The 14606-nt window shown below is 41.6% G+C and overlaps 1 protein-coding gene across 9 annotated transcripts in view; it reads right to left on the bottom strand.

The window, feature by feature from the left end:
* The window catches only part of CNOT4 (CCR4-NOT transcription complex subunit 4), a 101426-nt gene extending 88481 nt beyond the window's left edge, over window positions 1-12945 (bottom strand). For 3 of the 9 annotated variants that reach the window (XM_061639462.1, XM_061639461.1, XM_061639460.1), the window contains exons 1-2: window positions 12668-12943; window positions 10410-10549 (exon numbers count right to left, since the gene is read on the bottom strand). The gene's annotated coding sequence lies outside the window, so the exon portion shown is untranslated. Of the gene's footprint in view, window positions 1-10409; window positions 10550-12250; window positions 12324-12667 lie in introns of those variants that run through there. The other 6 variants (XM_061639458.1, XM_061639456.1, XM_061639459.1 and 3 more) reach the window with 4 other exon arrangements.
* Window positions 12946-14606: the final 1661 nt, after the last annotated feature.

Raw genomic sequence — 14606 nt, forward strand, 5'->3', positions numbered from 1 at the left:
GAAAGAAGTCTGACCTCATGTGCCATACAGCTTCTCCCAGACACTACGCAAACCTCTGTGGCATTTGCCTCACCAACATCAGAGTGTGCCAAATTAGGTAAAGGCTTAGATATGAAGGATCCAAAGCTTTCCCACTGCCCTGACATGCTTCCCAAACAGGGAAAATATATACTAGCTCTGGAATCAAGAGGAGGAAAATTGTAAAAGGAAAAAGAAAAAGGAAAAAGACTGGTGTGGGAGGTAAAACACTTTGCTTCTCTCCCTTTCACAGAGAGCTCTGATCTGGTAATTTGTCCACCTTTAGTTCTCCCTCCTCCCCATTTTGGATTGCTCTTTCTGTAAGTTAAAATCTAATATTAAAGTAGGGTTACATCAGTTCAGCAATTGCTCACAAAAGTAGACAAAGACCTACCTTTGTGCTTGTATTCTTAATAAAAATGCCACTTCAGGCCAGTATTGAGAAACATCCTGGGAAGAATAAAAATCAGTGTCTAGTCTTTAAAAAGAATTCAAAGACAGAGTCAGCTGTATTTTGGCATTTAAGATAATTGCTAAATGTTTTAATAAGCATAATGGTTTTTTGGGGGGGGGTTAAAATGCAAGTTTAATGCCCCTTAAGATGAGGTCTTAAGGGGCATTAAACACTGAAGCAATCCCAGTTCAATAGCTCTGTACTTTGCAACAGATCAGTGAGGGAAAGCGTAATGGTTCATTCATACAAGCAAAAAGGCCTGACCTAACCTCAATGGAACCCAGATTGCTTACCATATAACTACCCCGTAGGTATGCACTTAACACAAGAACATTTTTGGAAGTTTCCCCAGATGTTTCTCATACCAAGAGGTAACTTTTCCTGATGAGAAGCCAAAACATGCAACTGCAGGGTATATGTTTAAATTAAATGCTCTCCTCATGTCTACTGCAGAAGAACCATATCAGGAACTGTACAGGAATGGAATACTAATGATATTTACTTATTTCCTTGGCTAAGTTCCCCCCAGATAAGATTTCTCCTCAGGGTACCTCCTCTGAGTAGCAGCAGCATATTCACCAAATCTTCTCTCTTACAGGTGGCTTTTAGCAATCTGTATATAGGCAGCTACTGACTGATTTATTGGTATGCACAGCTTTATACATGTGTGCAGACAAAACCAATAAGCCTAGACAAGTTTTGTATCAGGATCAGCTTTAAAAACCAACCTACATTAGTCAACACATCATGAGAGAAGAAGCTGGTAGATATCGATAATTTAAAAATACTACAAAGAGTAAATTAGATTATATAAACTTGAAACATATCTTAAAGGTTAAGTCCTGGAAAAGATTCAGAGCTTGGGCAATTACTCATGTTGGCATTCAATAGCAATGTCTTAATCTGAAATAAGTTTAAAAGTAACTTCTCATTCTCAACAGAACAAACAGAAGGCTCTCTTCCAAAAGAAACTTGTGAAACAACTTATTTTTTTCTAGTTATTCTAACTTTTCTAGGGCATGAAAAAGTGCTCTATAAAGATTTCGTTATCGCTTGCCATAAACTCAGCAGTCAGTAGTTTGTATATAGCCTATGCAAACATGTACTTCACAACAGAAAAATCCTACCATTTAAACTCTTAGGCCAAATGGTGAATAGACTAAAACAGGAGAGAAGGGGCAGATCATTTTATTTCCTTGAAATAAAGCCGGTGTCCACACATTAAAAGAAGTATCTTGCATACAGTACTGTGTAGGGGCACTACTCTTATTCTCTTTTCTGAATTGCATCATTTGAACATAGGAAAAACATCATTACTCACTCTTAGGAGGAACAAAGAACTAAATTCTTATTACAAGATCACAGTGAGCCAGTGTGATACAACTGCACAGACAATCAATAGAATTAAATATTTAATATAACCTTCCCTTTTGTTTAACCACACTGTTGATTCTCTTCCTTTAGTTTCAATTTACAAACTTGCAAAAAGGTATGCTTAGGCACCTTATGATGCAGTACTTTTTAAATCAGTCAAGGCTTCAGACTAGGGACTTGAGGTTGGGAACGGAAGACTAATGAAACAGTCTAATTTCCCACCAATTATCCTGCCATTGTCCTAAAGGGCTCATGGCAGTGTACGTAGCCCCCCTTTTAATCCTCACAACCACTTTGTGATACAATTTCACTTGAGAATAACTCTAGTTTCCTTGATCTTAGTCCAATATGTCATTATATCATACTGGATACATCAAATTTGGAGAGAGAGTGGTAAAAGCCTTGAGTTCCAACCCCTAGTTCTGAGTTTCACATAGTCAATCTTCCTTTATGTACACATGCATCATCTTGCTGCCTGAAGCATTGGAGCAGGGCAGGAAGAAAAATATAATGAACCTGATAAGCTCTTGATTTGTGCAGACTAAGTATATGCATGATAGATGAAAGAGAAATTTCAAGAAAAAGTTGTAGTATATGTAATATTGATTAATTTCAAACCTACTACCTTAAGCACATGAACATTATGCATAACTCAACAGGACATTAGGTAGTTCAATCTAGTAAGACAGAGGTGCTCCTTATCAGTCGTAAGACGGATCAGGGAATAGGGATTCAACTTGTGCTGGATGGGGTAACACTCCCCCTGAAATCACAGGTTCGCAGTCTGGGAGTACTCCTGGACTCGGCTTTGAGCCTGGAGGCCCAGGTCGCTGCTGTGGCCGGGAGTGCTTTTGCTCAACTGAGATTAGTTCGCCAGTCGCGCCCGTTCCTTGACGTACCAGACTTGACTACAGTGACACATGCCTTAGTTACATCCCAATTAGATTACTGTAACGCGCTCTACGTGGGGCTGCCCTTGAAGACTGCTCGGAAACTTAAATTGGTACAAAGAGCTGCTGCCAGAATGTTAACTGGAGCTGGGCCCCGAGAACATACAACTCCTCTGTTATACCAGCTCCACTGGCTGCCAATTTGTTTCCGGGCACAATTCAAAGTGCTGGTTTTGACCTATAAAGCCTTATATGGCTTAGGTCCAGGTTATCTATTAGATCATGTCTCCCTCTATGAACCTACCCGGGCTTTAAGATCATATGGTGAGATCTTACTCACTATTCCATCTTTTTCACAAGTCCTTCTTGCTAAAACACAGAATAGGGCCTTTTCGCTGGCTGCCCCCAGATTGTGGAACTCCCTCCCCAGTGAGGTTCGACTGGCCCCTTCGCTTTTGTCTTTTCGTGCCCAGGTGAAGACTGTTTTATTTAGACGAGCTTTTAACTGAAATTGACAAATATTTTTATTTTCTTTTGATTTTTAATCATTTTAAACGTCTTAATCTGTATGATTACTGTTTTAATTGTTTATGGTTCTTAATTGTAAGCTGCCCTGAGTTCTTCGGAAGTAGGGCGGGGTATAAATATTATATAAATAAATAAATAAATAAGTTACCTGGAAATGCAGAGGTGGGAAGATGCATCCTGGCCTCTACCACCAGCCAGGTGACCAAGGGTCACTTGGAGGCAGAGCATCTGTCTCTCAGGAAGAATATCATGACATGGGGAAGGAGACCAATGAAGGAGCTGCTGCTCCAATGCTTGCTTTCCTCTGCCCTCTCCATTCCCTTTAATGTTGTGTTTATTAGATTGTAAGTCTGTGGGAAGGGACTAGATAATAGAAAGTTTTTGGCTCTTTATTAAGTCTTATACCACGGAACATTAACAAGAACAAGAGTGATCAACAAATATCTCCACGTTCTGTGATCAATGGAGCTGGAGCGGAGAATACTAATGCTTGTGAATGCCTTATCAATTCTTGTATAATTTTTCTAAGAAGTTGATATTTTAAACACATGGCATCCATTCAAAGATTGGAGGATGGGAATTGCCTTGGTATCAGTATACAGATGTTAAGGTACTTTCCAATAGGGAGAATTGACAAGCCAGCTACATCACACAAATGGGGGTAACCAAATATACATGGTAGAAATATCCACCATGACAATTCATGGATTTTAAGGGAATAGGAATGGTAGCCCAAATCAACTGTATCTTCATCTCCCTAGACCCTCTCCCTCTCTCACAAGAATGTCTCTGCCCCAACAGCCTTAACTGTGGTTTTGTGTTACATCGGCACTAATGTTAACTACAGTTAATGCTGATGAGGTTCTCTCTTAGCTATGGAAGCCTCAAATACTAGCTTCAAAACTTGGCTAAGAGAGAACTCTGGTGAAGGTGGCAGGAGAAATCTAGCCAGAGAAAGGAAAAAAGATGCAATCCCAGATCTCCAAATCTTTTATTCTGTGAAGTGCTGTTTTTAGAACTGCTGCTGGTTTTGTCTGTTAGTTTTCTTTTTATGTTGTATTTTTATCTTATTCTGTACTTGTGTATTTTTGTCAAACAATAATGCATAACTACTAATTGAAGCTTATCTACTACTGTATGAGATTTTACTTATTTAATTTATATCACATCCTTCCTCCCAAAGGATATAACTAGGGTCCCACTTGGGGGTATCCTGGTGCTCACTGGAGAAATAACTAGGGTTAATCTGGTCAAAATACAGAATGCATTTCAATATAAGAAACTCAACCAGGTAACTTCCTATGTTCCTTTCAGCTCAATAATTTGATGAATTTTATATGTTTATGGTTGAATATTTCAGCAATTTAGTCTATTTATAGCAAAGACAGATGCTAAGAGCAACACCACACAAAAAAATACCCCAACCTGCAGCTGCTCTGGATTATTAAGGTCTATGATCTAGAAGTACATGAAGCTGCCTTAAACCTGGTCAGATTGTTTGCCCATTTGGCCCAGTATTGTCCACTCGAACTGGCAGCATCTTGCCAGGGTCTTAGATGTTTCAAGCAACCTGACCCTTTTAACTAGAGATGCCAGTGAATGTAAGTGGGATCCTGTGCATGCATACATGCAAAACATTTGCTCTACCACTGAGTTATGGTCCTCCCTTCTAGAAAGTACAAATAAATTAGAAACCTTTCCTCTTTATTGTTCAATTATTTTCACAAACTAGAATCAGCATTATCAATTAATGTCATGCATAAAAATATGAAAATTAAACAATAACCCTGGATTGTCAATTGTTTTACAGGCAGTATCAAGCCATACAAGGAAGCTACAGGATAGACAGGAGAGCCATTGCAAAGCGTGTGTAAGGGGGAAGTTTCATTCAGTTTCAAGTTACATATGTGAACCCCGGGAGAGAGGTGAAAAGGTAGAAGAGAAAACCAGGCCAAGGAACACCAATAGTCTGAGACAATTCAGCTGTTTTATTATTTTGTCTTTTGTATCTGACTATTTAAGTACTTCATGAAGTTCCATGGCAGAACGGCAGTATATAAACACAGTACTACAAACATACATTCTGACACTAGCTAAACCAGTTACTTCAACAAAGTTAATGGAAAATCAAAAATTAATACGCCATCACACACTGGCAGATATGTGGCATTCTAAGTACAATACAAGTGTGCTAAGTCATCAACTGGACATTTTTCTAGGCTACCCTTACTGAGCACAAATAACTAGCAAATTTTGCCAAAAAACCTAGGACAGGTTAAAGCAACTACAGACCTTACATGTACACATTCAATAAATGTTTTGAAAGCTAACTGCTATAGCTTAATTAACCAATTTTTGAACAGGTATGCTCTCATTGGAAATGCATCATCCTTCATAAAGGTTTCTAACACATCCCACCACTCACATATGCCCAGTATATTCCAAGAAAAATATATATTGGTACAATGGTTGTTGATGCAATAATCCAGTGGTTGTTGATGCAATAATCCAAATTCACAAAAAAAACCTGGTTTGGACCACCTGTCTACTGGTATAGAGTCACTTTAGCTGCAGCACCATGGACAGGGAGAGCAAGCACACAATTTTCCTCCATCCGACTCTAAGTCTGGGCTTCACATTTAAGAAATCTGTTAAGACAGACTGAACTGTTGTCTTAAATGGATTGTTTTACTACAATCAAACCAGACTTGGAAGGAATCAACCTGTCTACTCCGGCTGCACTTGCTACTTGCTAGCTGATCAGCCATCTCCTCTGGTGGATTTCTCGTGATACAAGTTTAATAACTTCAGCCTGCTGAATATTCAAATAGAATTTATACTCTTAACAAAAAGCAGGTTAGATATAACAGCATCTTCGATTTGTTTTTTACAGTCATGCTTGACTACAACAGGAAATATAACTTTCACATTACACAATAAATACTTTCCTACGATTAACCTACATTAGCCCTGCATTTCTCACAAACCATCTCCTTCAAAATTATCTTTTAAAAACTGTATTTTAATGCTGTTAGCTTCCCTGTAACTCTCTCCAAGCTCCATCAAGAAGGAGACTTCTATTGTAGCCAAAAGAAAATACAAACATAACGTTATTTAAGCCTACATGTAAATAAATCCAGTTATACTTTGTGTCGTACCAAAGGCTCATCTATGCCAGCATTCTGTTCCCACAGTGGTCAACAAGTATCCCACAAGTAGGAATCCCACAAGTAGGACATAAGCACAATAGCACTTTTCCACTCAAGGTCTCCAGCAACTGCTATTAAGAGACATACTGGTCCAGGCTATGGTCTGAAGGCACATGAAGCCAGCACCCTGCTGAAGCTAAGCTGGGTCAGGTCTGCTCAGTGCCTGGATGGGGGGCCACCTGGGAACCATATGTAAGCCACTTTGGGTTTCTATGATGAAAACAAAGGCAGGGTATAAATCTAATAAATAAATAATACTGTCTCTGATATGGGAGCAAACATATAGCAATCATGACTACTAGCCAATGCTGCCCTTTTCTGCACCTTTACTTGCCACCCTACATACTTGGTCAACAGCAATGACTGAATATACTGAAATGTTTTGTTGAGTAAATACAAATCATTCTTACTTACAATTATATTCTAACACATTTACTATATTAAAGCTTGTAACTAAACCGGGTGTATCATGAACCCAAAGAGGTCAATGAGTCACATGCAAATACATAGCTGCCTTATACCAAGTCAGGCCATTGCCCTATCTAGCCCAGCATTGCCTACCTAACTGGCAGCACCTCTCCACAGTCTCAAGCAGAGGTCTTTTCCAGCCTTATTATTTAAAAGCCTTCTAACTGGAAATGTCAAGGATTTAACCTGGGGTCTTCTGTATGTAAAGCACAGAAATATGACCTTTCCATAGAGACAAAAATATTCAGTAGAAGCCAAACAATTACATCCAGCGGGTCAGGAACAAAGTCTAAATTAAATGCACAATTCTAGTGACATATTTATTTATCAAGACTTGACAGTGCCAGGTCAACATTACAGTAATTCATGACTATAATAGTCTCTATGTGTTGCTCAGTGTGAATTCAGAAATCGTATACAGCCCTGGGTGGCAGCTAATCTTCAAGAGGAGCTATGTTCTGAATTCTGCATGGACTAAGTCCTTTATGGGCTCCAGCCATGGCTTGCTTTCACTGAAGGCCAGAGAAAGGCAATGGGCTCTTTAAGATGTGTATACAGCATGTGGACAATACCACATTTTGGTACCATTCTGCTACCTCAGCTTCTGACTTTCACAAATAAGCCATGAAACAGTTTCAGTTGGTGCAGCTTGAGGACGTTGACAAGGTGCTTGGACAGGTTCGTGCAACAACTTCTGTGCTGGATCCTTGCCCTTCTTGGCTAATAAAAGCTAGCAGGGATGGAACAGCCGGCTGTGCCAGGGAGGTGATTAATGCCTCTCTGCGAGAGGGGGTGGTCCCTGGCTGCCTGAAAGAGGTGGTAGTGAGACCACTCCTGAAGAAACCCTCCCTGGACCCAGAAAATCTTAACAACTATAGGCTGGTAGCAAATGTTCCATTCCTGGGCAAGGTCCTTGAACGAGTGGTTGCGGGCCAGCTCCAGACACTCTTGGATGAGACCGATTATCTGGATCCATTTCAGTCGGGTTTCAGGCCTGGTTTTGGCACAGAAACAGCTTTGGTTGCACTGTATCATGACCTTTGTCAGGAGAGAGACAGGGGGAGTGTGACTCTGTTGATTCTCCTTGATCTCTCAGCGGCTTTCGATACCATCGACCATGGTATCCTTCTGGGGAGACCGGCTGAGTTGGGAGTGGGAGGTACTGCATTACAGTGGTTCCGCTCCTACTTGGCAGGTCGCCTCCATAAAGTGGTGCTTGGGGAACATTGCTCGGCACCCTGGATTCTCCAGTATGGGGTTCCGCAGGGGTCAATTCTGTCCCCCATGCTGTTCAACATCTACATGAAACCATTGGGTGCGGTCATCCGGAGCTTTGGAGTGCGTTGCCATCAGTATGCTGATGAAAAGGAGAAATAGAGCTGCGTGTCATCTTCTTCAGGTGAGGCTGTCAATGTGCTGAACCAGTGCCTGGCTGTGACAATGGACTGGATGAGGGCTAATAAACTGAGGCTCAATCCAGACAAGACTGAGATGCTGCTAGTGGGTGGTTCTTCTGACCGGATGGTGGATGTCCAACCTGTCCTGGATGGGGTTGCACTCCCCCTGAAGGAGCAGGTTCATAGCTTGGGGGTTCTCCTAGAATCATCTCTGTCACTTGAGGCTCAGGTAGCCTCGGTGGCATGGAGTGCCTTCTACCAACTTCGGTTGGTGGCCCAACTACATCCCTGTCTGGACAGGGATAACCTGGCTTCAGTTGTCCATGTTCTGGTAACCTCTAAATTAGATTACTGCAATGCACTCTACATGGGGCTGCCTTTGAAGACAGTTCGGAAACTGCAGCTTGTGCAAACTGCAGTGGCCAGATTGGTAACAGGTACCAGACGGTCCGAACATATAAAACCAATTCTGGCCCACTTGCACTGGCTGCCTGTATGTTTCCGAGCTCGATTCAAGGTGCTGGTTTTGACCTATAAAGCCTTACACGGCTTGGGACCACAATACCTGATGGAACGGCTCTCCCGATACGAACCCACCCGTACACTACGTTCAAGATCAAATGCCCTCCTCCGGGTGCCTACTCCAAGGGAAGCTCGGAGAATGGCAACAAGGGAGAGGGCCTTCTCAGTGGTGGCCCCCAAATTATGTAATGATCTTCCTGACAAGGTGTGCCTGGCGCCAACACTGTTATCTTTTCAGCGCCAGGTCAAGACTTTCCTCTTCTCCCAGGCATTTTAGCATGTGTTTTATATTGTTTTAAATTTTTAAATTGTGTTTTAAATTGTGTTTTAAAAGATGTATTTTAAATTGTATTTGTTTTTAGTTCCTGTAAACCGCCCAGAGATCTTCAGCTATGGGGCGATATATAAGTATAATAAATAAATAAATAATATGAAGAAGCAGTTGAAGGCTGTTAAAAACTCTTTTCAAAACCGTGTTGCTATTCATACTGGAGTTAGAAGTCTAGTGACATGCAAACTGGAGACAAGGTTAAAACAGTCCTTTGCCCGTTTATGGTCTCATTCAGGATAATCAGTGTCTGTGAACTGAGCTAACCTGACAACTAGCCCACAGTATCGCCCCTGAAGGGAAGCTTCTGGGGTCTAACACTGAGCATCTGGTTGACAATTTCCCACTTTTCACACTGGGTCTCTATTTAAAATAACATTAAGTTTTCAAAACAGCAGAAATACTCTGAGTACTTCTGATCTGTAACCACGTTCTGAAGAAACCATCATTAATGAACACAACAAATAGTCTGAATCAAAGCTTATAAACTAGGACTCTAAGTTGCTCAGCAATTTAAAATGTAATGCCTCAACTACTTATTTATTTATTACATTTATACCACACCTTTCTTTTCATTATAGAAACGCAAGGCGGCTTACATATGGCTCCCAGGCGGTCTCTCATCCAGGCGCTGACCAGACCTGACCCTCCTGGCCTCATGTGCCTTCAGACCATAGCCTGGACCTAGCCTTCAGACCAAAGCCTAATAGTACACTATAGCATCAACCTGGCATGTATATGAGAGATTTTAGGACACTTATTTCTTCTAAGCAAGCAGCTTGGGGAGGTTTTCCTAATTAATTCTACTAAAACAATTCAGTCATGTTAGTCAATAAGTCAATATTTATACTGAAAAGCATATAAATGGTTTATTCATTTTATTGTTAATTGGTTCTCTATTACTTAGAGAATTACTATTTGACTCAAGCAATGCTTTCCTCTTTCTTGGAATGAGATACCTACATTATTTCTATAGCTGCAGAAGCATGAATAACCCATATATCTTATGCACTAATTCCATAGCAAATGGGCATCTCATTGTGACATCAATCTTCAAAATACCCCTTGTTCTGACAGAGCAATGTCTTTCCCTACAGCACCTTCCCATTTCCCGACCATTCTACAAAAGAGAGAAATGCTTGATGACATGCACAAACTTTTCCAAATCTTAACTTTGTGCCTCAATCCTTCCATCAACCAAAAGGGATAAATTTCACATACCATTCTTTGAGAAGTGTTCAGGTCTACAGCCCACTTAGGATTCAAGTATTTTCTCCCCTGTGATGAATTATAAAAAAATAAAAAAGGAAATCCACAAAAAGTAGAAGGGCTGCTTAGGGCTGGCTACTTGCTTTTTCCACCTGAAGAAAATTCAAGTGAGAGATTGTGGAAAAGATGCATGAGTTGAGGAGCACATATACACTCTGAAAATACACAATATTTAATTAAGATGTTTTATTTTTCCACATAAAAGACCATCACCCTACAGTTGAATTTTGAGCCTTTCTGCAGTACCTCTGTACAGTAATTCATACTTGTCCACACTGTCCAAAGCTACTCTTCATACATTATACCGCCTAGGTCAGAAGCGTTTCTGGATCTGGGCATACAAAACCTGTATGCAGTATATTTTGGATACAACCTGTATTGTGATGTTGTGCACACATTCATGGTGTTACTTTTGTTAGCAGGCATATGCTTTAAGAGAAACCTCAGGTAAAAGGTTAAGCAACTTTTTAACAGGTCAGTGGTGAGTTATTTCACAGATTATTATAAGCTATGAGAAATACAGAAGTGGCATGTATTTATTGTTCTAGCAAAGTCAGTCCACAATTTGTACTCTTAAATTAGTCTAATAAGAACTGATTGGCTTCAAAGAGACTAAACTAGAACACTGTGATAAAATACTAAGCACCAAAAGATCTTGTATGTTACAGTAGTCAAGAATAAAAAACTCAATGTTATAAACTATTGTTATGACCCCCATACACTACAAAGCCAATTTTCTCCTAGAATAAACTTTGCTTGTATTTTTGCCAAGTCTAATGCTAAGCATTTCTAAACAGATACATGTGTTATTTGCATTTGTGGACTAGAAACTGAGTACTTCAGAATAATAAAAACCCCATGGTATACTGCATTTGACTACCAAAACATACTTAAAGAGAGGATTTCTTAAAACTACAAGTCTTGTGGGGACTGTCTGCATTTGTGAACCACAGGGAACAAATTCATCAGACATATTTAATATGTTCCGCAAATCCTTCATAGGTATAATTTCAAGAAATAAAAAGTCACTGTCACTAATCACTTTTTATTATTGCTCCCAACACACGAACATGAGGCCACAAGGAAAGTAGTTAATACAATCTGGATTTTAAAAAAAAAGTAAACACAGGCAGCATTACAGCATGCACATCACCACTCCAACCTAAACCAGTTTATTGGAAGTAACAAGTAAAACTTCAAAATCATCAAGCACTAAAAGGTGTTGAAAACCAGTTACATGCTAGATAATTTTTATAAACCAGCTCCTGACTTTAGTACTCTCTCTGTTTATGTCACACACAATATATGCCCTACACTAGAATAATTTCCCTCCTGAGAAACTTGTTTATCTTAAAAGCAAAGCATGGCTAGAGAAATCTTCCAGGAATTACTACAAAAAAAAAGGGGGGGGGAAGATACATGAAGGAACAATAAGCTCACTTTGAAAGAACATGTAGCCCACATCACTGAAGATTAAGAGTGAAAGGCTGTAACGTTACTGAATTTGAGCATCCCACAAAACTTAAGAGTATTACAAATTAGTTTCTGTATAACAGGAAAGCATAAGGAGAGAAAAATCTAGGGAAAGATCTATAACAATAGTGCAAGGAGAAACACCCAAGCAGTTAACTGCCACCCACTACCAAACACACGTGCTGCTATTGAAAAGCCTGGGTATTTTTTTTCCGCCTCTTTCAGTATATGGGAGAAGGAGAAACCTTTTTTTCCCTCCTAACCTTATCAGAAACCCAGAAAAGCATAGCCTAACAGCAATGGGTCCGGATCCGTCTCACCTCCTGAACACACCCACACACAAGAAAGGGGGGGGTGCGAAGGCGCCCCACAAGAGTCCTCCTCCTCTATTTACTCCCGGGCCCCCGCCATGAGCAGCCTCAGCGTGGCCTCAGGTTCGCTCAGAACCTCTCTCCATCCAGCTGATCTCCAGCGCAAGCAGCCAAGCGCCGGCAGCCCCTCAGATGACCCTTCCGCTCCTAGGAAAGTGAGCAGGCCCTCGCTGCAGGGACAGAAGCCGCTCTGGCTTGTCCGAGTCTCCTTCCTTCCTTCCGCCCCTCCAGCCAGAAGCGCCGGCGCTCGCCGAGGGGCTGCAGCAGGCAGAGGAGAGATGGCCGAGGCCTGCAGGCTCACCGCGAAGCCTCCGCTCTCTCGTAGCTACGCAGCTCCGGCTCCCCCAGCCCCTACTGCTCACTCACCCGCCTCGTCGTCCCTGCTCCACGGCGACCGGCTGTCTGGTGGCGGGGGCAGTAATACTCTCTCGCGCTCTCTTCCTCTCGCTCCTTTCTATAGCAGCGGGAAGGGGGCTGGGTGGCTTCTGCGACGACCTTTATGTGTGAGACGGGTAATCTCCAGGCTCTGCGCGCTCCGCTGCCAGACCGGCCACCATCTTACATTAGGGAGAGACTGCTTGCTTGCCCTGGACGCTGCTTCCACGGCGCATGCGCACGAGCCGCCGGAGAGGCGGGTGAGGGGGGAAAGGAAAAGGTAGAGGCGACGCGACGCGACCGAGAGCATGATGGGACTTGTAGTCTGGACTGGGAAGGAAAGAAGGCGGCCGGCGGAGCATGCCCTTCCCTAGGTTCAAAAAGGGGATGAGTGACGAGGCGGCAACGCTGTGAGTCAGAAAACCTTAACCAGTTTATGCCAAATGAATCAACGGGAATGAACTGGCTTGATGTCAACCAGTGATTCCTTTTAAATGCGCCCACTTCGCCTCTTTTGGTTGAAATCTCCCCAGCCCCCTTACTTAAGCATATGTTTCTAGGAAGAGGGTGTGTGTATATAAGAATCAGAACGATGCAACATATTCCAATAATCTCAAGAACTGCAAAATGAAAAAGAGGGCGCGGAAAGATAGGATGGGCAATGTTATGAAGATTCAGGAGCACCCTCGGCTTCCTAATGCTGTGGGAAATGCTCGTCCGTATTAGTGAAACGGTTGAATTAGTTAGGAAGTTCGATTCTGTTCATTTAGCACTGAATAGAGACAGTAGTTTCCCACTACATATGTTATTTAATTCAGCATTGTTAAGCTGATTGTTTCTTATCCTGTCACTGCTGTTATAAAGGGTTTTCCATTTGTTTTGCATTCACTCTCACTCTAATTGGTTTGTCACCTAGGCGGGTCCTACCAATTCAGCAGAGTGAGACAGCTGCCTCAGGTTGCAGATTCTGGGGCGCACAAAGCAATACCACGATACTACAGGACAGATCTGTGTGTGCCACACAGCCTGCCCTGTGCTCCCTAAACTAATCTGCTAACCTCGGGTGTAGTGGAGGACGCTCTTCTGTCACCAGTGTCAAAGTAAGATTTAACTGCCAGTGCAGTTGGCTTCTGTATGTGAAACGGAGTGATACTATTTTTTCCTTTGCTGCAGGCAGCAAAATGTGTTGTGCCAGCCCTGATTTTCACTATCTGTATTTCTTTTACATTTCCCATACCTCAGTGCTTACAATTCCCCCCTACCCACTACTGCCAAACCCCACATGTATATATAACCTGCTATCAAGGGTTACACTTCATGCATTTTATGAAGTGGACTCTAATCCACAAAAGTTTATACTGTAACATAATTGGCATAATTGCAAACAAGATTCTTGGTTGTTCTTGCTGTAACAGACTAACACAGTTAACCTTCTGGAAATTCCTCAGTGGTCATAATTCTTGTATGAGCACACAGAGATTCACCACTGAGAATTGTTCTCATATATAGCCCATTTTTAAAAATACTTTCAGGAGATAGCCTGTTATTCAGGAAACATTTTACCTGTTACTGCTGTGAATTGCTTCAATTCCAGTATCTTTACTGCTAATGTGGGAAGGGGTTTCATGGCTGGTTATGTTTGCACTGACATCACTTGCAGGAGTTTTTTCTTCTGGGTGTTTGTTGTTGTTTATGGCTATTTAATTTTGGGTTTGTATCTGTCACTGCAGAAGAACAGGCATAATGGGTTCATCTATGTTTGCCTCCCTGGGCTCCTACTGGAAGAAAGGGTGGGATATAAATCTAATAAATAATAAATACCTTTCTGTCACTGACTGTGACCAGAGGCAGACACTACAGTTTTCATGAGCACAGTAGTATGTCTTATGTCTGCTGTAGGCTAGGAACTTTTAACTTAGTGCCAGTGTGG

Source organism: Rhineura floridana, chromosome 8, assembly GCF_030035675.1.
Source record: "Rhineura floridana isolate rRhiFlo1 chromosome 8, rRhiFlo1.hap2, whole genome shotgun sequence".
NCBI lineage: Eukaryota > Metazoa > Chordata > Lepidosauria > Squamata > Rhineuridae > Rhineura > Rhineura floridana.